This window comes from Phasianus colchicus, chromosome 4 (assembly GCF_987193195.1).
Source record: "Phasianus colchicus chromosome 4, bPhaCol1.hap1.1, whole genome shotgun sequence".
NCBI lineage: Eukaryota > Metazoa > Chordata > Aves > Galliformes > Phasianidae > Phasianus > Phasianus colchicus.
In genome coordinates, this window is record NC_143439.1 from 13,202,295 (window position 1) to 13,228,948 (window position 26,654).

Below are 26,654 nucleotides of genomic sequence, written 5' to 3' on the forward strand. Positions count from 1 at the left end.
TAGGAGTTCAGGGCTTGATCCTCAAGTAAATATAAGCGTCAGCTTGACCCAGGAATTCCCAGCTAGACTGTCCTTCCAAGGGCAAATTGTCCACCCCTTGTGAGAATCCTTCTTCGTTTTTTTGGCTCAAAGCTTGCTTCCTGAGTTATTTCTTGTGATAAGACTCTGACTGATTTGTTGAGGAGGCAAGTGATGGGTGCTACCATTTGACAATTGACATCACTCTGGGAGCATTTGAAAGCCCCTTCTTCCAGAGTTGCTTACCTCCAGGATAGAGTGCTCAGGAGTGTCTACTGGCAGAAGATCTGGCCTGTAACTAAATAGCTCCAGCTCGGTATGGGAAAATTGGGGAATGATACCGTCGTGTCCGGTGAAAAACAGGATGCAGATGGGCATCCCTGCTCCCTCTTATCTGCTTGCAAGGCCCAGAAGGTGAGAACAAAGGAGTTTCTGCTGAGATCCCGGAGCCAGAAGCTGCCACTCCAAGGAGAGCAGACTCAATCACTTTGGATTTGAGCTGTAACTCCAAAGACAGCTGACTAGACCACTTTGAAAGCACTGAAAAGGGGCCATCATTGCCATGGTCACCGTCTTTGTCATTGTCCTCGTTGCAGTCATTGTCAACAGAACTAAAACGCCCGATGACCCACCACTACTGAAGATCAATGGCTGAACTACGAACTGATCAATGGCTGAACTACGAACCACGCTGGATCCATGGTGGTGACTATGTCCCTTTTGCTTCCTATAAAGACTCCTTGCTGCTTCTTTCCTATCTTTTCTATCGTCCTCCTTCCCTTCCCCATTACCCTAATTCATAATGATGTCTGTCCTCCCCTTCCCCATCTCCCTGATTAAGATCTGTAATAAACTGGTCGGACCAACATTTGAACCATTGTTTCTTAATCTCATGCCAGGTATACAGATATTAAAAGAACCTCCTCTCCCTCCTATAAATCAGAGTGAGACTCCCCTCTCCACAATTCCAGTTTTTCATTTTATTTCAGCGTGTGGTGTCTGGATGTTTTATTTGAGAAACCACTAACTTCAGCACTACTTTTCAAGCAAATCCGTTTACCTCATCTTTTACTTTAGAATTTTTCTCTTTAGTGTGGCAAAAGCTCACTTTTTCTATACTTGATTCCTTCCACCTTTGCCCAATGACAGTAAAAGGAAGACCTTAGAAGAAGTAAATATAAAGGATTTCTTTTTTCTTCCTGGTCCCTAATCACACACACAAAAATAAAAAAAATAAACTGACACAGATAGTTTTCAGAAGCAAGTAATTGAGTCACTTACTTTCTTTTCTAGTACTTCACTGAGGAAATAGAAGGGGATATGGAGAGGAAAAACTGCAAATATTCTGCATCATTTCAGAATTACAAAATGTTTTCAAATAGTGAGTATGCTCAGAAGAGTGTCAGATTGGAAGGGGTCGGAAGGAAGCAAATAATGTAGAAGCATAAAGCAAATACTCAGGGAATTTTATGTACTTTCATCACAAATCTTGGAATATTCAGCACAAAATAATCTTAAAACAGCAGATCTGAGGTAACAGATGATCAGTTTAAAAGATGCTTAGCATCTTATCCTGTTGTGGTGTGCAATACCTGCACAGAGCAGAGGCCTTTCATTCCAGATGAGAGCTATATTTCATACCATAAAAGGTATATATACAAAATCTTTAGACAAACTTTTAAAAATTACAGTCTACTACTTATTCAGACGAAGTGGGAAGTTACTAAGGGCTATGTTAGGTATTATAACAGTGTGTGTAAGTAAAAACATACACAGAGCATTTCATGATACACTGCAAAGCTTTCACTTAGACTCACAAATAGACAGTTGATAATGGTAAAAATGATCAGTAAGACACAGAACTGGAAGATGCTTATCTAGAATGCCATTAGCTACAGGTAGTGGGGAGGGTGAAGCGAAACAATATACGAAGAACTAATGGTCCGTGGCTGCCTTCTGCAGATTCTGTTAGTGATAAGGATTTTGCTTTTGAAATATAACGACATGGCAGAAGAGATAACATGCTCGATGAGGTACTTTTCAATTTTCCTTCTTTCTAGAACTACAGCATAATGTGAGTATGGGATGGACAAGATATAATATACATTTGGAGATACATTTAAATATTTCCATATAGGAGATTTCTTCCTTAAATATTCAGAGAGATAAATGTCACTATCGCCATACATGAACATACATTCCTTACACAGATTACTACATTTAAATATTCACATTGCTTTGTGTACTCCAAGTTGGAATGTTGTAGCTCTAAGAGGAAAAGTAGTCTTCCACAGCACACAATGCAGGACTCATTTATTTCAACAAGATGAAGGGTTTGGGTTTATATATGCATCAGCCTTTCCATATCCATGTGTGTGTAGGTATATCCATGCATATAAATATATATTGCTTATTTGTATTTTAGTCAATATTTGTATTTTTATTTTAGTCTAATTTCAACACATTTGCCATTATATACAAAATTACTTTACATGCATTTTTTAATCTGTCCCCTGTAATGTTTGCACACATCTGCTGATCCCTGCTGTATGCAGTTATTACAGAAATAAGAAATACAGATTTTTATACCATTGGTGGCCTTGCAATCAATCAACTTCTGAAAGCTGACAGAACACAAGTGAAAATCTATTTACTTTTAAGGAAATTAGCAATAGAAATGCTATAGCTATGGACAGTGTGTGTGGGCAACTCTATGAAAGATTGTTCAACATACAGATAAACAATGGCATGCGTATCTCCCAGTCAGCCACTAAAACACATCAAGCCTCTGCTGACAGTGGCTGGAATGATACCAGAAGTAGAAGAGAGAGGCACAGAGACTTCTGCCAGTGAAACACCATGAATTGATCAGCTAGACCAGGTCACAAACAGAAAAGTAGCACCATACCACTTGAAATGGGCAAAGATTTTGTTCATCTCTTATTTAATTCCATGCAAGCAGCCAGTGATTTCATTGGTAGGATTACACACTGCAAACAGCAAAAAGCAAAATGAAACATCTGGTATTTCTCTCCAGATATATATGTGGCATAGTGCAATTTGATCCACCACTAGCATTGTGATGTCCTCAGGATGAAGACCTTTCTGTGTTTACGCAGGTCTTAGCAGTGCTCAGTCCACGTCTCAGATCTGGAGATCAAAGACCTGTGAGCACGAAGTGTGTGATCACACTCACACTTGTGTTTAGTTGCCTGGAAGGGATGGGGGACTCACCTTAAATTCAAGATGACAGAGAAAGAGCAGGATCCAAGCAGCAAAATATGGCTGGTGATTAGGGCAATTTTTTTCTATTGCCCATTATTCTAGAGTCAAGGGTTCAACCACCTGCCCAAATGTCCTATTGCTGCTCACAGAGAAAAGCAGCTGCACAGTTGCTGCTTCACAGCCCTGAGTACAAATACACAACACAAATCACAGTACAGCTAAAGGGATGCTTAAGAATTTGCCAGTTCTGTTATGGAGTACATTATTTATCCCCCTCTGGTGCTTTCTGAGATCGAAATACATTCTCATTATGTACCCATTGATGTATTCAGGTGCTTCAGCAAACAAACACTGAAGATGTTTGAAGATGTTCTATTTTAAACTAATAGAGAAATAAAAAGCGTGCAATCAATTCCTTTCCTATTTATTCAAGTATTATGGAACTATAATACATTACTAGGCCATTCTGAGCATAAGAAAAACTCTTGGATTCACGCTGGCAGTAAGTGGCCCTTTGAGAATTCAGGTGTTTTCACCCCCTAGCTGCTTTTCTTATTCTTCTGGTTGATCTAAATCTTATCAATTTCTCCCTCTTGAAGAATAAAGCAGTTCAGCTCTCAGATGGCTTGTGGTTTTTGAGATTGAAGTGGAGGGAGAATGACAGTCTGTCTGTCTTAAAACTTATTTCTGAATTCATTCATGAGCCCTCTTTAAAGATGTAAGAGAATTATGAAAGCAGAAAAATAATGAAATAGAAGACTTCTCCGAACTGGTCTCACTATCCTTCCACAGTCAGATATCTGATATCCATTGTGACACACTTTCTTCCACATTGATGAATTTTAATTTTTGTTGCTCAAGGGTAACACTTCAGGAACAGCATGAGTGGTCATTATATCACATACATATTTGAGTCTGCCTCTCTTTAAACTAGATGCCTGAATTAATAAGGTCCTTTTCCAGTACTGTGCTGCCATACTGGCAAATACTTTCTGACTGGGTAAAACTAAAGTGCAAAAAAGTGCTTTCCCAGCTGTCTTGTGAAGTCAAGATCAGAGAACAGCATGAGGGCTTTTGATATATCACATCGGGATACACATTCTCCAGAACTCTCCATTTTACCAACAGAGACTGCGTTGCTTGAGAGTCTTTGACTAAGAGAGGAGGGACAAGAAAACTTCTATACAACCCCCCCAGCCATTCTTAAACATCAGTTAACATTTTCAGTCACTAATAACAGAGTATTACATAATATGTTATTTTTGTTAAAAAAAAAAAAAAAAAAGTATAGGTTAAGACTACTTAAGCCCAACTCTTCCTTCTTTACATGTAGACCCTTCTGATGTAAACACTTGGAATGATGCTTCTGAATTCATAACTACAATTAGTAATGGTTTCATCCCTATAACTTCATCCACACTCTGTCTTGAAGGTAAAATTTACTCAACATTAAAGATGGGCAAGCCTATTTTGACAGCGTTTATGAATGCTGGCTTCAAAAGATGTTACACTTGTTACAATGCTTACCCTTTGCTGAAGCCACTAAAAATAATATCTTCCAAAATGATATGCATCACCTCCTGACAGAGCAACCTAGGGCTTTTCCTCCTTTATTGCAGAGGAATAACTTTGCTATCCTCTAAAATATAAAAGAAAAGAAATCCAAAATTGTAAGAGGTTTAAGAGGAAAAACACAACAAGATTTCTTCACAATAAATTAGCTTATTATTATTATATTTTCATGAGTTGTCAAGAGCAAAACTGTCAGTCCATGTCACAGAGGTACTCAAAGGACTAATCTGCTTGAGTAAAATGCTACTGTGCAGTTTTCTGAATCACCTATTCTGAATATAGCCTGCATATTCAGTAATGTTAACTGTGTATACGCTGCCAGTAATTTTGCTTTCTAAGCAATCAGTCAATACTGACTGATAAGATCACATCAGCAACAAGGGCAGCCTTTCAATATTAACCGATTTAATATCTTATCTTTTCCCAGGAGACTGGCTGTGATGCCAGGTGAAAGGGTGATGGGGAGTTCAGAAACACAAGATAAATGATAGCAAGCAACAAATTCAATTAAAAAAAAAAAAAAAAAAGTCCAAGTGTAGCTATTATTTGTGCATAAGGACATACTCCCTGGCAAGATACAGGTGGGTCAAATCACAACATCCTATCTCTCAACAAGAGATCCACTGGGAAGGGAAGGAGAAGACCTATGTTTTAAGCTTTTCCCAAATACAGGCAAAAACTCTACCTACCTCCCACCCAGCAGGTTTGTAAGACTCATTTATGTCGGACTGATTTCTGGTCTTTGTCTGAAGTTATCCCCATGCTCCAGATAGCTCACTCCCACAAACACAGATTCATGTCTGGTCCTGCAGTAAGCTCAGTGTGTTCATTCAGATTCCTTTCTTCAATTAGAAGAGCTCTACCACCCCTACAGTTGAGCCATGACTGAGTTTTGGAAAATAGAAAGAGTGGAAATAAAAAAAACAAGAAGTTGTATAGGGAAGAATGGAGACAGAGAAACAACAAAAACAACAACACCAATCTATTTAGAAATGATATCAACACTTTTGCACCCATTGTACAAAATTTGCTCAGACATGCAATAAAAGCCCAAGTAGCTGCCCCAACCTGTACTAAAGAAACATCTGCGAAACTCATATTAGCAAAAGTTACTGTGGAGCTGTGATGAATAGGGTGTTTCTTCCTACACAGTAACAGATTCAATGTTCTGTGCTTATAAATGGATCCCATCTTCACTGCTTGAGATGGGAAGCATACTACATCATGAATTTTCAGCATGCATAATATATAATAATTTGATCTTGAACAGACCATGTAAAACCCTAACTCATCAAGTAAAAAATATGAATTGGTCAACTGATGTGTGATGTTCACAGTGTCCAAAATTCTAAATAAGGGAATTTGCCCTGCTTTCCTCTTCAAGAAGAGTAGAACGTAGGTGCAGTCTCAGTCAACATCACAAGAGGCTGGGTCCTTTCCAGCACAAGAAGAAAAATGTCCCCATTACCAGCTGTATCTATACCAGCACCCCTGTTCTAACATATAGATCCCACTATCCCCTGTTCCTTCTTTTACTTCAATGGGACTTCTGTTCTCCTGAGAATCATCACTATCCTTGAGTCTGTCTCCCTGGGAAAATTCAATTCTGCCTCAGATTTCATTCTGGACAACAAAGACAGGTGAGCCTGTAAGGATTAGAAGAGGTATTTTCGTGGACTATGTTAACCATTAAATAATTAGATAGTAGCAGCAGATGCCAACCTGTTCCACACTGGGCTATACATTCTACCAATCAAGTTATTGTGCTCTGACAAGGTCAAAGAGTCATCAACAGAATCTTGTGCAACATATTTTCCAGTAAGGAGCATTCAAATTAAACATGAGCAACAGACACAATTGCCCTTGAGTGATAAGAAAGCAACACCTATATATTGACCAGTATGATAGTTATACTGCTAGTTATAACCACATAGCTCAATTATGTGATCTTGCACAAGGTTATTTGATGTTCATCACAGAAAGCCAAATTCTCCTGTTAATTCAGCAAGATAACCATTCTCTGGAGATCCATTAGGGCATATCTTTTCATGTAACTTTTTCACCTATGGGCCACTTATCAAAGTATATGCATCTTGAGATGCAGATAATATTATTTTAAGACATGATAATCGAACTGAAGTTTTTTTAAAATGCAGTTAAAAACAAAACACTAAAATATTCTTGTGAAATGCTCATTCTTATTTTATGATTCCCAGATTCCTTACAATATCAATAAATTTGAATTACATGCCAAATGTTCAAAAAAATTGTGTACACAACACATATTTAACTACATGTTATTAATATTTGAACAATATCTTAATTGAAGCAGTGTTATTCTGTGTTAAATTTTATTCCTTTTCCAGTGACAGCAAGCAGCAACCTAAATAAAAAAGTGACTTATGTTTGAATACTACATTTGCACTGATACTATTTATTGTTTAATTCAGTACGCACAAAATCTGAACTGTTGGCAGCTTTTTGAAAAGACAGATTTGTAATATGTACCAAATACTAGAAAGATATATATCCATTAAAATTTAAGACTGACAGACAGCTGGCTGGATTTTAAGGGAAAGTAAGTAGACTGGTGGTAGTAACTATGAGAACTTAATAGCAGAAAAGTGAGAGTCATGGGATATCTGGCTTCAGATCAAGATCTGTCAACCAGAAGATGATATTGCTCCTCTAAGGCCATCAGGATTCCCAGTCTGCTAAGGAAACAGAAGATTTAAAAACAGCTCTGTCTAGTGTTAAGGGAGCCCAAAGTAATTTGAACTGGCAAAAAGAAGTGTAACACTGCATCAGTTTTGCCTGTTTCTTCTGGCTTGTTAAGAAACAGGGCAAAGCAATGAGAGCATGAAAATACTTCCTTTTCTTTTCTTTACCATTTATAGAAGAGATTATCATGGAAATATATCCTCCAAATCATTCAATCACTGCTTAAATGCATATTTAGGCCATTACTGATGACTTTAGATATAACTTTTTAAAGTTCCCCTTGCATGCAGTTTTCATATATTAACAAGTTATTCTCAGATGTATTACTATCACTTTAACGATTCTTTATCATAAGCAAACTAACAAACACGGTGTTTTCTTTAAAAATATGTTGTCTAATAATTAACAAGTACTAAGCACAGTGATGACAGTAGGTCTATTACACACAGTCCTGCAGTAGTTACTCGCACCCTGCCCTTCACAAATCATTTTCTCTGCAGATCACAAAATTTGACCAAAGTAAAAATAATACTAAAAGTGTGCATCTACTATTACCCTTTCTGAGCAGCATTCACTGAGAATGGCACAGAGTCTAAAGATAATGTTGGGTATGGCTCCAAAATCAAATAAATACTATGCTGTATATAAAACAGAGCAAGATGGCCAGTAGAGTGACCCTACATCCTAAGATAAGAATAAAATCCCCAAACTAAATGTGCTCAAAGGAGAGAGAGAGATAAAGGAGTGAATCTATTGAAAGATAGCATCAGATATTTGTCCCAAGACTTTTTAAAAGTTTGGAACTTACAGAAACATATAGTAATATTAAAAGCATAAAAACAACACATAACGGGGAAGTTTGATATATTGTACCTCTTTTTAGAGGAGAAGAAAATAACAACAGGTCAAAGCAACTTTAAGACAATTAGTCCGATCTCAGTCAAGCAAAGCCCCATCCCCAAAAACTTATTTACAAAAGATCAGAACCTAAGTTAATGGAAGTACAGTAAACTTGCATTGAATTTTATTCAAAGTTGATTGTTGCAGGCTAATGCAATAATTGTTTTATAAAGAATATAAATTGACAATAAGTTCAAATAAATTACTGAACATTCAATACACCACTAGAACAAAGATCATGAGTTCAGCCACAAAAGACAGGCTGCAATAAAAGAACTGTGAAAAGAGTTAACTGAAGAAAAATAACAGTGATTATCACTTGACTGGATCAACGTTGCTCAAGAATCAGTCTTGGAAATAATATTAATTAGTTAATAACTTCCTAGGAGAAAAATGGAATTGACTTGTGAAGAGTGTTGATCAAGAGAAATCATCAAGATAAAGTCGGATATAACTGAATAACTCAGAAAAGATGAGAGCAGTACAACTGCATGATATTTAGTCAAAGTGTAAGATCACTTATTCAACAACACAAAGTATTTCTTGATTAAGATATGCATTGTTTGGAAATGATGAAGAGAGAGATTTGGATTTCTTTTTCAGACTGGTTGACTGAGCTGTTAATGCAAAATATCTGTAGAAGGAAGAAATACGGTTTTCTGAGAAGGTAGTTTTTGTACTTTCCTTTTACAATATATAACCATTTGTGAAACAAGTATAAAACCACTTGTGAAACACAGCAGCTTAAAACAGTGACATCTACCCTGTCCACAGTGATGAGATAAAGAAAATATGCCTTTTAGAAAGTAGGGAACTTAGGTGACTGCTATGCTGTCACTTTTCAATGAGTAACAAACTCATTAAAACTAAATATACAGCAACATATTCCTATGCCTGAAGGAAATTTCTCACATCATCCTGGGAAAAAAAAATGATGTCACCATTACAAAACAGTATAACATTCAGACAATATATGGCAAAGTGAGAAAGTAAATCCATGTAATTTGGCTGCTACTTAGTATCTCTATAAGTTTAGATCTTCTAATGAAAAACCTTTATCTGAATTTTGATTTATCATTAGACAACATATGTAATAGCCTACAGCAAATTACTGATTCAGCTATTGGCCTTACACATCTCAAATAGTTTCTTCTCATGTTACTTTTCTATCACTGTTAACATTGTTCAAAACTCATGTTGCATTTATGAGGATTGCATAAAGCGCTACAAAGTATTAATAAATTATCTAATAAGGTTTTCCTTTCTTGTAAACATTCTAGATGTCAGCAGACCTTTTACCTAGGCCTATTGAACATAATTTCAGTGGAAATGTTTCTATCCTTTTTTTGTACAAGGCTGGGATCTCTGCATTTTTACTGCTCATTCGTTAGTCTGCAGTACTATAAAACTTTTCATTTGAAAAGGCTAGAAGACCAAAAGCCAGTTGGAACAATACACCATGTCAAATCAAGACAGGGTTATAATAATCATCACATTTAACATTTGACATTTAAGGCGCAACTGAATATCTCATATTGTAATACATGACATAAGTAGAATAATAATAAAAAAAAGAACAAAGACTGCTGAAGGAAAATTTCAAAGTATCTGAATTTCAAGGGACACAATTTCAATTGTGGTCTAGATTAAGACATTCTACTTAGGAATTCTGCCCAAATGTTTTGAAGCCTTTCTTTTTGCTATACAATCATAGCCTCTCATTATTCAATATCTACGAAATCACTGTGTGGAAAACTAAAACAAAAATCAACCAACCAAACTACTAAAACAACTGTATCCAAATATTTGGATTTCTGCCATATTCTATCCTGTCATTTATGCATTTCTTAACGAGTTCTCAGCTTTCAGGCATTTTGCAAAAAGAAAACAGGCTGCAAAAAAGTTTTGCCTCAGTCACCATAAAAAAAAACAAAAAACAAAAAAACAAAAAAACAAAAAAAAAACAGGGGATTTAAACCAGTCCAAGTTGAAACTGTGACCTTGAGTTTTTAAAGGCACATTTGACTGGATCTTCTTTCAAAGTCTAGCCAGGACATGCTGGCATGATGACACCTAAGGGTACTGTTTTTCAGAAATCAAACATCTGTAAGAACAAGAAGCACAAACAGCATGCAGAGTCCTAACCACAGCCTTGCATGACCTGTGTGTCCAGCATAATTACAATCCATTCTTTTCACACCTCTTTCTTACACAACTACAGTATTGAATAGGAAATCTCATGGCAGCCCAGAATTCGACAGGGAAAAGGAACTGAGGGTTTAATCACCAACCTCAAGGCAATAGCAGTACATTGTGCAGTATGGTTTTGGAAGCAGTTCCACTGATTACACATCAGTGGTGAGACACCTCGGGTCATATTTATTTCTAACATAAATCAATACACTTCAAAGGAGAAACACTTGGGAAGAATTTGACCTGTTTCATACTTCAGTTAAAAACTGCAAAATCATCCTGGAGAGATCCAGAGAATTTCAATTTCCACCACATTTACATTGTTTATTTATTTATTTATTTTTAATGTCTCTTTTAAACTTTTGGAAAACACTTGTTTTTACACAAGTTAAACCACAATACTGATTGTAATTCTCATACATTTCTATCTGTACTTTTAAAGTAATTGTATTATTATTCAACACGTAAAAGGATCTGACACCTTGTGTGATACAAGGGCAATTTTACTAAAAATGTAAGAGAAGAAATTGACTGAAGAGGAAGGGAGGGAGGAAGAGGAGTAGAATATATTTCTTTAATCCAGTACTTTGGCATTATCCTTCATCTTAAAAGGTGAACATGTTGAAGAGGAAACACTCTCATGGGTCTTTTAAGAAAATTATAATAAAAGCACAAGATATTAACAATATCAACTGGACATATATATATATATATTTTTTTTTGCTTGCTTCCTGCTTATTACAGATTCATAGTAAATCTCTAATACTAATACTACTGCCACATGCATGTTTCCAAGAACAAAGAATTTAAGCTTCAGTAAAAAGTTAGGACATATTCTTAATCACAGTTGTATCCAAGTGAGTAGATGCTGTAACCAGCTTTGTGATATATAATGGTGCACAGGAAAAAATGAAAACCTATAATGTGATTATGCCGTAGATAATAAGAAAACTAATTCCCTTATTTTGCATAAAAGAAGACGGCATTGAGGAGAAGACCTGTTTAAGTTATCACTGGGTCTTTAGCTTCACTGACAAGCCAACGTGTTTTCATTTTCCTCTTTCTGGCACAACAATAACTACTTAATCTACATCCGCAGCTGCTGGACTGCTTCAATGTCCAGACATCTGTCTGCGCCCAAAGAAAAGAGGTTTTTGTTGATAGCCTGACTTTAACCCTCTTCATCCTAATTTCCATAAAAAATAAGGAAATGCTGCAGCTGCATTTAAGCAAAACTTTTTCATATAAAGTGAGAAGAAAAAAAATGCAAAGAAAAGGATATGGAACACATCCTCCAAAGCACACTATTAAAATCAGTTACAGCATATCAAAAAGAAAGAGAGAAGAAAGCAGACACAGATCACAGATTTTTTTTCCACAGTGCTCTAAGGGAGAGAGTTCCCTGGTCACAGGAGACCTGTGACCTCCTGGAAACATTAATGATAAAGGTGTTAGCACTCAGTGAATGCTTCATAACCCTGAACATGATCTCCAGATTTAATTCAGCTGCTCTTGTCTTTTCCACTTTCTGCCACAGTCTTGAACAAGAGTTATGCTATCTTGGCTTATAACTTTGACCTCTGAAGGCCAGGGCCATAGAGTCAATCAATCATACCTCAGACCTACCTGAAGTACTCTATTTCATCATGTCATTGCATTCACTTTCTGAAATATTCTCTCTGAATATCATGAACATGTTTTAGCCTCAAAACTATTATGAAAAAATAGCATAAATTGTTAAGTCCCCTCCTCTCCAGCAGTAGTTACCTTCTTCCTCTTCCATATTTAGAGTGGAAGTGGGGAAAAGGACAACAAAACCTGAAGATACATTCAGTAGGAGAATGCTAGTGTGCTGGTATATACAAAGGAAGCAATTCTTACTGTATTTTACTTCCAAATTGACAGGCTAATACTGTCTTTTATACTTGTTCTCACAGCACAGCTTACCTGCAGCTACATACAACAGAGGGAAGGGGGAGGGGAGAGGGAGAGAGGAAAGGCTCATTATGGGCAGTGCTTATTTCCACTCTATGTACAGTTACAGGTATGAGTTAGTTTAAATTTCAAAGCAGGCCATTAAACGGCTATCCAATTAGATAATCACCATTACAGGAAAGTACTGCTATTTAATTAGCTTGTTAAAAAACAACCCCACTTCACATACCCTGAGGAGAAGACCTCCTGTAAAAGAAGAAGGAAGAAAAAAAGAATACTGAGCCACTATGACTGCCAACATTCACAGATATACAAGTGTGTTTGTCAGATAAAGTACGTAGAAACCATTACAAGATTTACTCTTCTTAAAGTCACAGGATTCAAAACTGCCTGAAACCTGCTTTTTTGGCTACTTGCTTGAGTAGAGGGGAAATTTTGACCAGATGTGTAGCAGAAGAGATGAAATCCCCCTCCTCCCTCTCCAAAACAAAATCATTAAAATACTAGCCAGCACTGAACAATCCATGGGGAATACAACTTACTTGGACAGACACAGCTTTCTCAGTTTATTTCCTTATCCCCCTTCCTCCCTGTTCACACATCTGCCCTTCTATTTCCTTTCCTCATTCTTTTTAAAGATAGGTTTTAGTTTTCTTCCTAATTAGGAAAGCTATGCAAAAGGATTCACCGACCCTTAGGAGAACCTGTTATCTGTCAAGCTGTCTGCTGCTTGGAAACATAATTTATTTCTCATTATATTTGTACAAAATGTTCCAAAAATGAGAGCATCCCCAAAACCTGAACTCTTCAAAGCTAAAAAAAATATTCATTTGAAAACACCTTGAAAGCTTGATTCTCAGTTTTACTTTTCAGGAAATAAAATTTTGCCTCATAGCTTGCTTTAAAACCCACAGTAAATCAGCTAGGTAAATCTGTTAAGTTACTCGAAAGAACTGTTGTCTTTGAAACTGTGGTATAGCTCATAACCTACTTTGCAAATCTATCCTATAAACCAGCATAAGGACCCCTCATTACAGATAATCTTGCAGTTGCAAGCAAAGATGATATTGGCTTCCACAGCATTTTACAGGCTTCACAGTACTATACACCATCTCACAAAGAAGAGTACATTTGTAACACTTCATGAGGGAAAAGCTCTCCCCTTGCAGAAAACTGCTCAACACAAGCATTCTCTTTTTAACTGTTAATATTTTTAGAACAAATGTGGCATACATAATTATTTGAAAGTGTAAATATGCTCACAGTTGTTCCCCCATAAATGTTGATATACTTCAATTAAGCTTGACAGAAGTCTAAGAGGATCAAGAAGACATTTCATGGCTACAGGCCCTTCAACAGAGAAATAATATCCCTTGCTCGGGGTTCTCCTTTGGAAAAAACATGCACTCCAAAGCAGAAAATACATTTTTGGCTGGGCAATTGCCATAGGCACATGCCTCGTTCAGATGTGGGACACTGCTGGCAGTGCTGGCAGTGAGGGTAGTCAAGGGGAACATTAGAGAGGCATTTGTCTGATGATCAAAGGAAAACTGATCAGCATTTTGGCTGAGAAATTAGGTTTCCTGAAAAGAAAGTAGATCAAGAATGTTCATACCCAAAGTGAATTGTGACTTCTCTGGTTTCTTTCTTTTATCCAACATGATATGATGTCATTTTGAGATGTCACCGCTCCACATCCAACAGATCAGGGGATAAACGATGAGCTGGGACCTACAGAGTACAAATGCAATAGTCAGGGAAAGATACAATCTCCGTGGCAAAGTTAACAAGACCTCACTAGAGCATTTCTCAGAGAGATCAGGAGTTTGGAAGAGCAATTCATCTCCCCTGAGCTGTATGTGAGTGCTTTCTCCACCTCGCTCCAAACAGCAGGGCTCACTTGCCTGCTGAGAATAGGACTCCTACCACTTTCAGGAGCAGCTACTCACAGATAGGAATATCTAATCAAGATAGGTCCCTGGCATCTTTTCTGCCATTTTTTTGTACCCACATACCTCCACTACAAAAATTCTTACTCTAGAAAAATGCAATCTGCATTCTAGTTAAAGAGATGTCTGCTTATTACCACCCCTCAACTACACAACACAGAGAGGAAAGGGCAGGGAGGGAAAAGGATATTTTTCCCTCTCTCCTCCACAAATCTAGAAACAGAAATAAACTGTATTACTCCATAAAGGCAAGAGCTCTTCTTTCTGTGCCTAGTGACTGCTGTTTTCCAGTCACAGCATACGGTTTTGTTTAGATTCTCTCTCTCCTAGCAGTGAACTAATAAACAAGAGGTAAGCCTCTGTGTTGCCACCTAGGGAAAAAGAGGAACGTACTTCTAACAAAAGGCAGACACTTGTCTTGGTGCCAAGAAAAAGTGTTCATGCCCCATTAAACAGAAGGTGGATTCCTGTCTCTCTGGTTCTTTTGTTTGTTGCTTCAGATTATTAAACAGAGCAAGGGCACTCCTGCTTCCAAGCACCTGCATTTAATTGCAGCTTATTGTGTTCCCCACAGGGAGGCAGGAACAGCTGTGAAGGAACACGGTACTGATGCAAGAGCAGAAAATACTCTTCCTGAGCAGGAAATGTGCTCTTTCTTCTATAAAAAAAGCACACTACTCTGAAGAGAAATCATTAGGAAAACATGTGCTGCTTGGTTCTCCTCTGATTTCTTTCATGTAATGTTGCTCAAACAAGTTAATAAACCACACCTATAAAGATACTATGATTAATGCTTTAGAAAGAGTCTATTTAAAACAACTTTTAAGAAAAATACTATTTTTGTATGAGCAACCTACTTGTTTATTCATTGAAAGATTTTCCACATAGCCTTGGTATGTCATTAAGATTGAAATTTAAGTGAATATAATTCAATAAAATCAGCGTATAAACTAAGGTTGTGAATAACTTCTAAAGTATAAAAAATAAGAAATTGTCCACACCCTGCATAGTGTTTAATCATTTAATTAGGGAAGTCTGTGTAATGAAACCTGCTGAGAAAGCATTTTCTCTTTGTGACAGCTATATTCAGTACTTCCTTCATTCCTGTGTTCATTCTTGACTTGCTGAATCAAATGGTTTAATAGCTTCCTGCGTATGCTGGTTAATTTTTTCTTGTATTTATGCTGGGTTTTTCCCTAGTCCATTTTGGAAAGAACGCTCAAACACTTGAATAATTTTGCCAAGCTCAAGCCTGCAGGATGGCCAACAGTTCTCACTTCACACGCATGATACCTCTTATCAGTTGACAGAATAACAAGAAACCATTCTACTATGACAAGGATGACTGGTTTGAAAGTTTCATCAACTCAAGAGCAGAGGAAAACTGGAAGCGTCATGCTCTGCTATGATGAAAAGCACAGTGATACCAAGAACTACACATGCTCACCTCAAACTGAAAAGTCACCAGGAGAGCTCTTCCTCATATGTTACATTCCTAGGGCTCCCTTGGTCTAGGTAACGTCCACCAAAATCAAATGGAAACAATAATCCTAACTTTTGGGAGCTATAAAGCCTCCCAGAATGGTCACAACAGCTTTTTTTTTTAGATTTCAGATGTTTTTCAGTTCCCAACACTTTTAAAAGAAAATTTTACTTTTTGTTTATCTTCTTCTGCACCCAGAGGCAATGCAAAACAAACAAACAAACAAAAAACCTAATAGGTTATAGCATCACTTTCCCCCTAGATCTCCTAATACAATAAAAGGGAAATAACAACTTTTTTTTGTATGTCTATCATTCTATTTCATTCTAGTTTCTAGCTTTATTGTATTAAAAAAAATGGCAATCTTTTTTTTTTTTTTTTCTTTCCCTTACGTACTGAAGAAATAGAATATTTAACCTCCCACCTGTTTCCCCAAAATAAAAAGAATAAAAATGGAAATGTTTTCTTATGCTCTTTGAAGTACACCAGATTTAAACAAACTGTAATACTGAAGTTTGGTTAGTTGCAGGCACGGTATGCCTCCTGTTATCTGTCAACTTATTTATTTATTATAGACAACACTAAAAAAGTCAATAAGAATGATCCAGTTTGACAGTCGTAGGGGTGGAAGCCTTTGACAGAATAGGCGCACATAGAAACAGCATTCTTTCCCTATCTTGTTTATTTGCATCAGCTTTAACACAGAGATACCTTTTCCTGTATTGAGGGCAGCCTAGCTAATATTTTATCTCAGATCTCAAAGGAATGGGGAATTTTCAGATGGGAGAAATGGAATTTCCATTTAGTTAGAATACACTACTGCCTGTGCAGTTTAAGTAGAGGTGAATACAAACACTCTACACATTGTCCATAAATGCTGGGAATTGAGCTATCTCAGGGAATCCATCTCCTCCTTCCTCACTCCTTTGTCTTAAGGAAGAGCTGAGACACAGGTGATTGCTGGCTTGTGTTCCCCTCCTTATATCCATCCAAGATCAGAAACCATAGGATGGTCCCAAACATAAGAGAATAACTACATCTTTCATTTGCCCATGAATGTGAAGCCACTACAATTCAGGAAGGGCTACTTCTTTGTCTCTCAAAGAGGCACGGTGCTAAGCCTGCTCAGCTCCCTGGGCTAACCATGTTGTGGTCCTGACTACACCAGGTCAGTCTGCTATCTGCCTTTTCATTCTCCTTTGCTTCTTGGCTGAAAGAGGTTGCTTCAGAGATAAGAAATGCTAGCATGATCATCTAGACCATGTTCTGAGATAGAATATATCTTCTACAGTACTTAAACTACTAGAGCTTTATAAGTTTGTTCCTCTCCTAACAAGAACTTCCTAAGGATTTAGTTGAGAGCAACTCATCAGTATTTCAGATTATCTAGTAAGTGAACAGAGATGCTAGATAATAGCGACCAGCACTTCAAGATAATTATAAAAGCTTGCGAAGTGGCAAGGTAACAAGTGCTAAAGAACATTGGTTGTTACTAGCAGGATATCGGTTAACATGAAGTAGTCTGAATATAGAATTACTATTTCCTTCATTTGCTTCACCTGATTTCATACTTAATTTTATACCTGACAGAGTTTTGGTGTTTCAGTTACCTACAATGATGGCAGGCCTCACAGTATGACAGACAGGGTTGTTCTCAGTTGCTAAACAGAAGTTTACTTCATGTTTACTTCCCGCATAAGTGTCCAAGAGTGCTTGCTTAGATATCCTCAAAAGCTGTATGTCATGTATAAGAGAACAAGCCTCAGAAGCAACTAAAACAATATATTCACAACTGTACTTCTTTCTTAAAGTTTCTGAAGCCTAATTCATTAACTTGCTTACAACAGCCTCGACCTCGGTAATAACTTTTTAAATTTGTAGTAATAAATTAGAGATTTGAGGTATTCTTAAACCTAGACTGAAAGTAACTTGCCCTGAAACTTGACCAAGTATCAGTACTGCTGGAATTTCGAAATAAGTCATGCAAATAGTTTAGAGATTTCCCAGTAAAGAAATACAGCATCCTAACGAGAATCTATTTGCTATTAGGTCAACTTGTACCTTTTGCTCGGTTATATAGTAAATCTAATATATGTTTGTCATTCCATTTATCTAGCATCAAATACTGTTTGATACACCATAAGCTAAAAATTCATGCAAGTCATTTAAAAGTAACTCCTCTAGTACAGACTACATTAAGTCCCCATTGAAAAAAAAAATGTAATACCTAGGGGAAAAAAAAATCTATAATTCTTCTAAATGGATACGTAATAAACCATTTGTTTGATTAGGTTTATATAATTATATAATGTGATTATCTGAACATTTAATTAGCAATATGATATCATCATTTACTCTGTTACTATATCACATCATCATCCTAAAAAGCAAGCTCTAGTAGAAAATACACAATAGAAGGAAATATACAATAGAGTTAACAGGATTTCAGGCAAGGATTTTTTATCTTAATTATCATAAGCAAGAGCAAGAATCCTTTCTATCTCTGAAGTAAAATGTTCTCAGAGTGCTGACGGGCATATGAGTTTTACTTAAACTATCATATAAATACCTTATTTTGTAATTACCTACATAATGAGAATTGGATGAGAGTTCTACCATCACATTTGTACTCATAACTGTAAAGTGACACTTTGCATCTCTTGTGCTTACTTTCTGTCACATTATTTTTCATATTGACAAGTCATGTCTTGTCAGATTCTATGAATATCATCTACACACTGGTTACACACATTGACAATTTTAAATAATTATTCACAAGCCATGCATTCTGTTGTTAATCAGATCATCTCTTTTTTTTCACAACTTCCTCCCAGTATCCACAGCTCAGAGTCTAAACACTTGAGACAACATGAGGCTAAAAAAATAGGCATTTGTTTGGCTGCCAAGCAAGAAAAGGGTTTCTGCTGTTTGTTGGGGATAGCAGATCCATACCCTGAATTTTTTATTAGTCACAATTCAATGAATATGTTTATATGTTAGTAATATTAAAACACAACATTTAGAACTTATTCAAGATCAAACTGTTTGTACAGCAAATAGAGATTTTACTGCTTTCTGTAATAGCATAGCTAGATAACTGCTTTTGTTCTTTGTATGTCCACCAGTAGTGGAAATTGCTGTAATTCAAACTTTTGGGTTCAAAGCAACCAAGTTGATTAATTTACCTTGCCTATCATTTCTACATAGTCATTCATGATACACTAATTCTAGAAAAGTGGAATTACTGAAGAATCAGTAACAGACTAGAAGCAGTACTTTTAATCATAGGTTTATTTCTAAATCACAGAAATAATCTTTGTAAGCTACATGATACCATACCAAATGGTTTCCGTAAGTATTTCCAGTACTTTCTGAAATACCAAAGGTTGTATACTTTGACAGAATAACATTCCAGGGGTGGTTTTTGACAGACACATTAGTACTCTTACTAAAAACATTCTAATAAAAAGTGTTTCATGCTATTAGTCCATATCTGCATGACACTGTCAAGCTTTTAAAAATGTTTTTCTGATTTTCCCGTATATTATGGGTTTTCCAGTTAGTTATATTGGCTGCAAGTACCAATTCACATATTTCTTGTGACTATGAACTCCTAAAGCATCTACATCACTGTGTCCTCAAAGAGATTTTACAAAAAAAAAAAAAAAAAAAAAGGAAAACAAACATTTCAGGTGTAGTAAATTTTATGCCTAAGTGAAACCTGAAACCCTGGGTAAAATGAGCAAGTGTATCTATACCTACCAAGATCATATCAGAATATCTCACAGAAAACACAAGAATTTTGGTTTACACAGAGAAATAGAAGCACCTGTGCTGTAGTGATAAAGAGGTTGAGTAACTTTTGAGATAGGACTCAGCAATGCTTCTGAATCCTAAGCATTTCTAATTCATTATTCTGGCTCCTCTTTACAAAGCTCCTGACAACCACAGTAAGTCTTGACAAAGCATGAATGATAATCCTACACTCTCAGATAATTCTAGAGTCTAACATGTGCAAAATATGTGAAATCTAATTAACAACTAAGATTAAAGAGATTTGTAGTGTCTTGTTTGCCAGCTAAGTACTATAAACTACTTTGCATCTCATCCTCCCATCATCCTTCATCTTGTGTACTTCTTTTCTTGGCCATCATTATTCAAGCCCTGGATTCTGACACATTGCCACATATCAAAGAATGATTTAACTTCTCTTTTTAGGACTATCTGGGACTCCAGGTATTCAGATGAGCTTCTGCATGTGGCATGTTTCACCTACTGACACTTCTTCACCTTCAGATGTCTGCAGCAGCAGCACTCCATCTGACACATGGAAACATACAGAAGCACAGATACCTTCACAACTTCAATATTCAAAGCACCAAAAGGATGAGGAACTTACACTATCCACCGTTTGGTGGATAAGTTAAAATACAGCACCTGGTCTATCCAGCAGATGTTTGGATGTTCTCTTACTTCAGCTAGTAAGAGAAACCAGACTTTCTGATTATGAAATAAAATAAACTTGTTAACTTGTTTCAGTGAGAAGTATCAAATTTACTTGAAACTCCTGGAAAATGTCAGCAAGAAGTCCAGCCATTAAAAATAGCTTAGCCCACAGACAAACTTGAAAGTTGTGCATCTCCACAACCAGTTACTAAGGAGCACAAAAGGAGTTTGAGGAATCCACAGTTTTTAATTCAAATGCAGACCAGTAATACTAAAAAAAAAAAAAAAAAAAAAAAAAAGTTTTTACTCATTTACATTCTTCCTATTTGGTGAATCAGGGTACTCAGTCCAAAAGCTGACTGACCCCTGTTTATCTTTCAATATGTAATCTGGAAGATATAGAAAATTTTAAAGCAGCTTCATTTTTAATTTCTCTCCCCCTTCTCCACCTCATCATTATTTTATAAGAAGACAAATCTTATTACACAGACAGTGATCTGTAAAATTTGTAAATACAGTACCTCCACATTATACCACACCAAGTCAAACAGTGATGACTTAAGAGACTAAAGCAAACCTATATTCTTCTCTCTTAATCTTAGCACAACTCATTCAACTTAACCTTTTCTTACACATTTATACTTAATGATTGCATTATGTTCCAGAATTTATTACATAAGCTCCTATTCATCTTACAGAGGATAGTAAAATATTTTTTAAAGCTAAAGTTTAAGGCAGATTTTTCAGTGTACTTGCAAGCTCACACCCATGAAATATACCTGAAAGTCCTCAGAGGACATCAAACCTGGGGCTAAAAAAAAGCACAAAATGACAGAAAAACCTTAACAGCTACAAATCCAGTGACCAGCAAATTAACAGAATGGTCCCTCCCTGGAGATTAGTATATCTAACAACATTTCACAGAAATTTAACAATAGTCCCTTTTTACAGGCACTCAGATTCATTCTTTATTGACTAAGAGTCTCAACTTCAGGTTATCTTTTCAGAAGCAAAAGATTAATACTTCAGATTTCATCAATAAAAACAACTACAGAGCTGACAGTGATTAGCCGCTATTTCCATTTATCCAGCTACTATGACAGGCATAATTAAGCTGAAATAATAGTTACCACATCACATGCTTAAACATATCAATTGGCATTTTCTCTTTTCCTCATTTTAGCTGCAGTCTTTCTGACTTCTCTTTGTTTTTATTGCCTACCTCTTCCACCGGTTGACTCTTCTATCTCCATCCAACTTATGCAGATTTTTCCACATTCCATAAGATTCAGCTATGATAGTTTAAGATGCTTATTTTAATCATCTTTTGTTTGTGTCTACAAGGGCTTCTCTAAAAGCAATGCCTCCTATTTTAATATGCTGGCCCATGACATCAGAGGTGGATTTTGGTGGTATGGCAGTAGAGGTTGAACCATCCTATTAATATTCCATTACATTTTGTTGTCATGTGACATACGGCAGCAGAAGGGCAGTCTGACATGGAAACATACATGCAAGAAAGGTGTGTAATCTTCCCTATGAAAAAAATTGCACCCACTGACATACATTGACACTCCTGGTTTATGGAGACCAAACAGTGGATGTGAACACAGTGAGGCAGCGAATGGCGTGTTTCAGTAGTAGCAACAGCAGGCTGGTGCAGGCTCTCGTGCATTGCTGGTGAAGATGCACAGCTAAAGATGGTGACTATGCAGAAAACTCATGTTTTGTAGCTGAGAATCTGTTGCATTAAACAGTGTTAGTGTGTTCTTTCTATCTGTTGTTGTTTCCACGGAAAGAAATAGCAGGCATTAAATCCTGAGTTACCCACCTATGCTGGTTTAACTTTGTTGTTGCTTTAACTTCACTGTGCAAGGACATGGGACTAAGCTAGTCAGGAATTTATTGGACAAAACAGGCTTCCTTCTTTAAAAATACTTTCATCAGCTTAGAAGAATTAATGGATTAATATTAGACCCAGATAAAATTAACTTTCAAATAGAACAGATTGTTAAGCTGTATTTCTGCTACATTAGTTTCCTAACAAAGTCAGTCTGTCTGGAGTTTTTGGATTTATTATATCAGAACTACATTTAAAGCAACATTAAAGTTGCACATGTTTATTGTGTACCACCTTCCCTCCATGTCAGACCACACACTGGTTCTTCACCTATCAGTTTAAATAAAGACACTGGCAGTTTTCCCAAGTCTATGCAAAAAAAATCTCTTTCTAAAATATGCAAATATGAGCAAATTTAAGGAACATTTAAGAACTTGTGCTATATCTGGTACGGAGAAACTACATCACTTTTAATGTACGGGAAAAAGGGATGCTGAAAAAAATCTCACGTTATGGAAGATTAGCAATTTTTTTTTATATTACAGCAAAATAAAAATGCAGATTTTTATTTAGAAACAGAATTAATCCATACATATTCTCTACATACATATAATTAAGACACTAAATTTACACTAACTACTCACAAGAGTATTTGGTTCGCATGAGTATTTGGTTGTTTACTCAATAGACTTCTTTTCTTTACAAAGCGTATTTATTACGTGAAAAAGTAAGACTGAAAATCTACTTTTCACATAACTTATTCTCACATTCCACATGTTTTGAGCACAACATCAGAACACCTATTTGATTCACAAAGTTCCTTTGTGCTTTATGGCTTCCATTTCTTTTTATATTTCAGTATATCAAATCTTAGTGATTGGTTACTTTGTTTTTAGTCCCACTGAGCCTGTTATCTGTAATTAAATATAAGCCTCTGTGATATTAGTAGTGTGCTGATGGATTGTTGCTTACATACTGGGCAGCACTTAGAGAAATGGAGGTCCTTGAAAGCAAACAGCATCAGAGCATAAATCAGCTTGAATGAAGACAGGAGCAAATATAGATTTTGTGGTAAGAACACTCAGGAGATTGTTCTTCGAAGTCCACAGATTGGAGATTACATCTGTATTGATCTATCGTCAGACATTTATTGATCATTGGCTAAATGACTGTGCAGATAAACATATGTATCTTTCCACTTCTGCCACTATATCTAGCCTTACTGACTATGCAAAACTAAACACACAATCCTCTCAAACCTTGATTAAATGCTGCATGAAGGTTTATGTAGTAAAATGGATCCAAAATAGAACACAGAAATTAACTTCCTATCACCATAAGAATAAAACAAAAATATTCCAATTCATTTTCAACCTTTTAATTAAGCTTTTCTACGATCACTCCTGCAATTCTGAAATCCCTCCACCCTATTTCTTGAAATGTCAGACACACAGATAAAAGAAGGAAAAAAGAAAACAAAACCCACAAATCGAGGATTTTTACATTATTGAGCATTGTTAGCAATAGTGGATATCATTCGATATAGATTGTTTGTCTGACAAGCATAAGCTGTCAGCAAATTCCTAAAATGATTTTCAGTTAATCTTATCTATTCAAACTCATATCTCAAGTATGATAAAAAAGACCCTCTATTCTAAGCAGCTGGGATACGTAAATCCAACATTTCTAAGTTGCAGGTATCCAAATTTAGTAATTCTTACTTTCTGAATAGTCTGCCATTTACTGTTTTGATGAAATCCCTAAGTAGCTACGCTCAGTTCTTGTAGTCAAGAATAACCACTATTTCAGCAAAATAATACACAATAACCAGAACACAAGCTTATATAAGCCACAACTAAATGGAAAAGGAATACGTCAAAAAAATCACCAGTTAAACACAAAAATGAAACAGGCAATCACTGAACTGACAGCCTAATTTTAATGAGCTTATTGTGGATATCAATAAAAGGTTTCATACATTAATAATCAGAGAGGTTCATTTCAACCCAACCCTCACTAATCAACGCCCTCCCATATCCAGAATACAAAATGGTACACAAATATTCAGCACAGCAACAATTGCCCATGCCCCATATGGAGATCTTCAGCTAATCTCCTCCCCAGCAGCAAAGCATTTGGTGAGCAGAGAGATCAGAATCCTCTGTAACTTTCAGACACTTTCCCACCCCATCTTCTCAAAGCTAGCCAGGATGAACACCCAAATTTAATCATTTCTACTTCAGAAAAACAATACAAACCCACTAGAAAATGCTTTTTACCTTGTTCACAAGCTCTCTCTCCCAAGGAGTTTTTCTTTCTGTCATCCTCTGATATTTTTTCCCAGATAACTAAGGAAGTACTTCAAACCTGTAACGAGTACAAAATCCCCTACACTTCTCCAAGCCATCTGGCCTCCTGATCTTTCTCTCTCCAGCTGCTGCAGCTTGTAATTAGTCCCAGCTGAACAACTAGTTAATCTCCTTCAGCAGAATCACATGAGGCATACACATTTCATTGCAGAGCATGGACTAGTATTTACTGACTAAAAACAGTTTATGATCTCCCTTACTTTTTCTACATAACCAATATGAAGACAACTGTCATGGAAACTTAAAGACAGAAAGAGAATATGCAACGCTTTGTGATAGAGTAGAAGCGAAGAAGATATCTGTGTTCAATGTTAATTTAAAATTAAAATGAGCAGCCACTAAGGCTTTACCACTGGAAAAATAAATTATTAGCCGTGAAAATAAAATAAAGACTTTTTTGCAAATAGCAAATGCTATTTTTGTAGAAGATGATGTCAGAAGCCAAAGGTCAGAATTTAATAATGGAAAGAAGATTTTAAAGTAGGAAATGTTAGGTCAAGAGAAATTGTACTCAGCTGGAATTCAGAAAATACACCTAATATTTAAAGTTACCTTAATGTATAATACGCCACTAGAATGAAATTACCTGCATTAACTATATTATCACAAGCACTTTGAGAGAACTGCAGAAAATGAAATACTGAAAAATAATGATTATTTTGAAGCAGAAAAGCCTATTGCTTATATTTTATTTTGTGAAAAAAGCAAACTAATGAGACTGTAAAAAACTATATTTTCATTTCATAGTTATAGCTCCAGTGAAATATCTAAAACAAAATAAATTTTGTTCATTATAGTTCATTATTTATGTTGTTATGAGAAACCAAAGTTGGTTTATAAGTATTAATGCAAATTACTCTCACTGCATCCATATACCCATACTATTTGAAGCATGGACAATTCATAATGAATAATGTGATTTTTTTCCTTTTACTTTTTTCCTTTAATTCACCATAACCTTGAGGCTATAGCATACAGAAATTTGAGTGATAAATGCAAAAGGAAAAGAAAAAAAAGAGAGACACAGTCCTGAAGGAGGGAACAGAAATTCAAGCGTCAGTCATTCCGTAACGACTCTTAAGCTATACTAATCCAATTTCAACATAACAGAAGGTACCTTGATTAGATGCATTTCTGTTAGATGTGTTTTACTAGAAAAACAAGAATGATGTAGAGCTTTTGGATCGGGCCCAGAGGAGGACCACAAAGATGATCAGAGGACTGGAGTACCTCTATTACAAAGACAGGCTGAACGGAACTGTGCTTGTTCAGTCTAGAGAAGAAAAGTCTCTGGGGAGACATCACTGTACTTTTTCACTATTTGAAGGGGGCCTACAAGAAAGATAAGTGACATTTTATAGGGGCATTTTACATCCTTGGTGTGCTTCTTGCGGGGTGGGTCACTTTCTGCTGCTAACATGAAAATCTGTCAGCTCCCTTGATACTAAGCACAAATTTTCAATTTTTAAAAAAATTATTATCTTTCTTTAATGACATATATATTTGGATATCTGAAATGGAATTTCATATTACTTACACCAGGATCACCATGAATACAGTTATTTATGGACTCTTGGTTGCCCCCACTAGCAAGCCATGATTCTTGAGCCAGGGACACCTATCTGCAGAAGCAGAAAGAGTGAAACACGAGTACCTTGAAAAGCAATGTTTTGCCTTCACCTAGGATAGATGAGATCTGTTTTTCTTGGTGGCTGGCAGAGAACCTTCCCTCACTGAAAGCTTCAAATGCCACCATCACTCAGAGATATCTGAATTAATATCTCCAGACTAATGCTGTGTGGTCTCAGTATTCATTTAGATCGATACAGCCCAGCATTCTCAGGCATGTCTGTGTACTCCATAGCGCTACTGAGAGTTACGTATCCATATCTATACTAAACAAACAAACAAACAAACAAACCCCACAAAAACAAAACAAAACAACAACAAAACACATCTATTTTAAATCCTGCAAGTGAGAACTGCAAATACCGTAATGCTGT

At 36.2% G+C, this 26,654-nt stretch overlaps 1 long non-coding RNA gene across 1 annotated transcript in view; it reads right to left on the bottom strand.

Annotated features, from left to right (window-relative positions):
- LOC116226090 (uncharacterized) overlaps positions 1-26,654 on the bottom strand; it is a 410,572-nt gene that overhangs the window by 41,336 nt on the left and 342,582 nt on the right. The window contains exon 6 of the long non-coding RNA XR_016465827.1: positions 14,180-14,295. This is a non-coding gene — a long non-coding RNA (uncharacterized LOC116226090). The remainder of the gene's footprint in view (positions 1-14,179; positions 14,296-26,654) is intronic.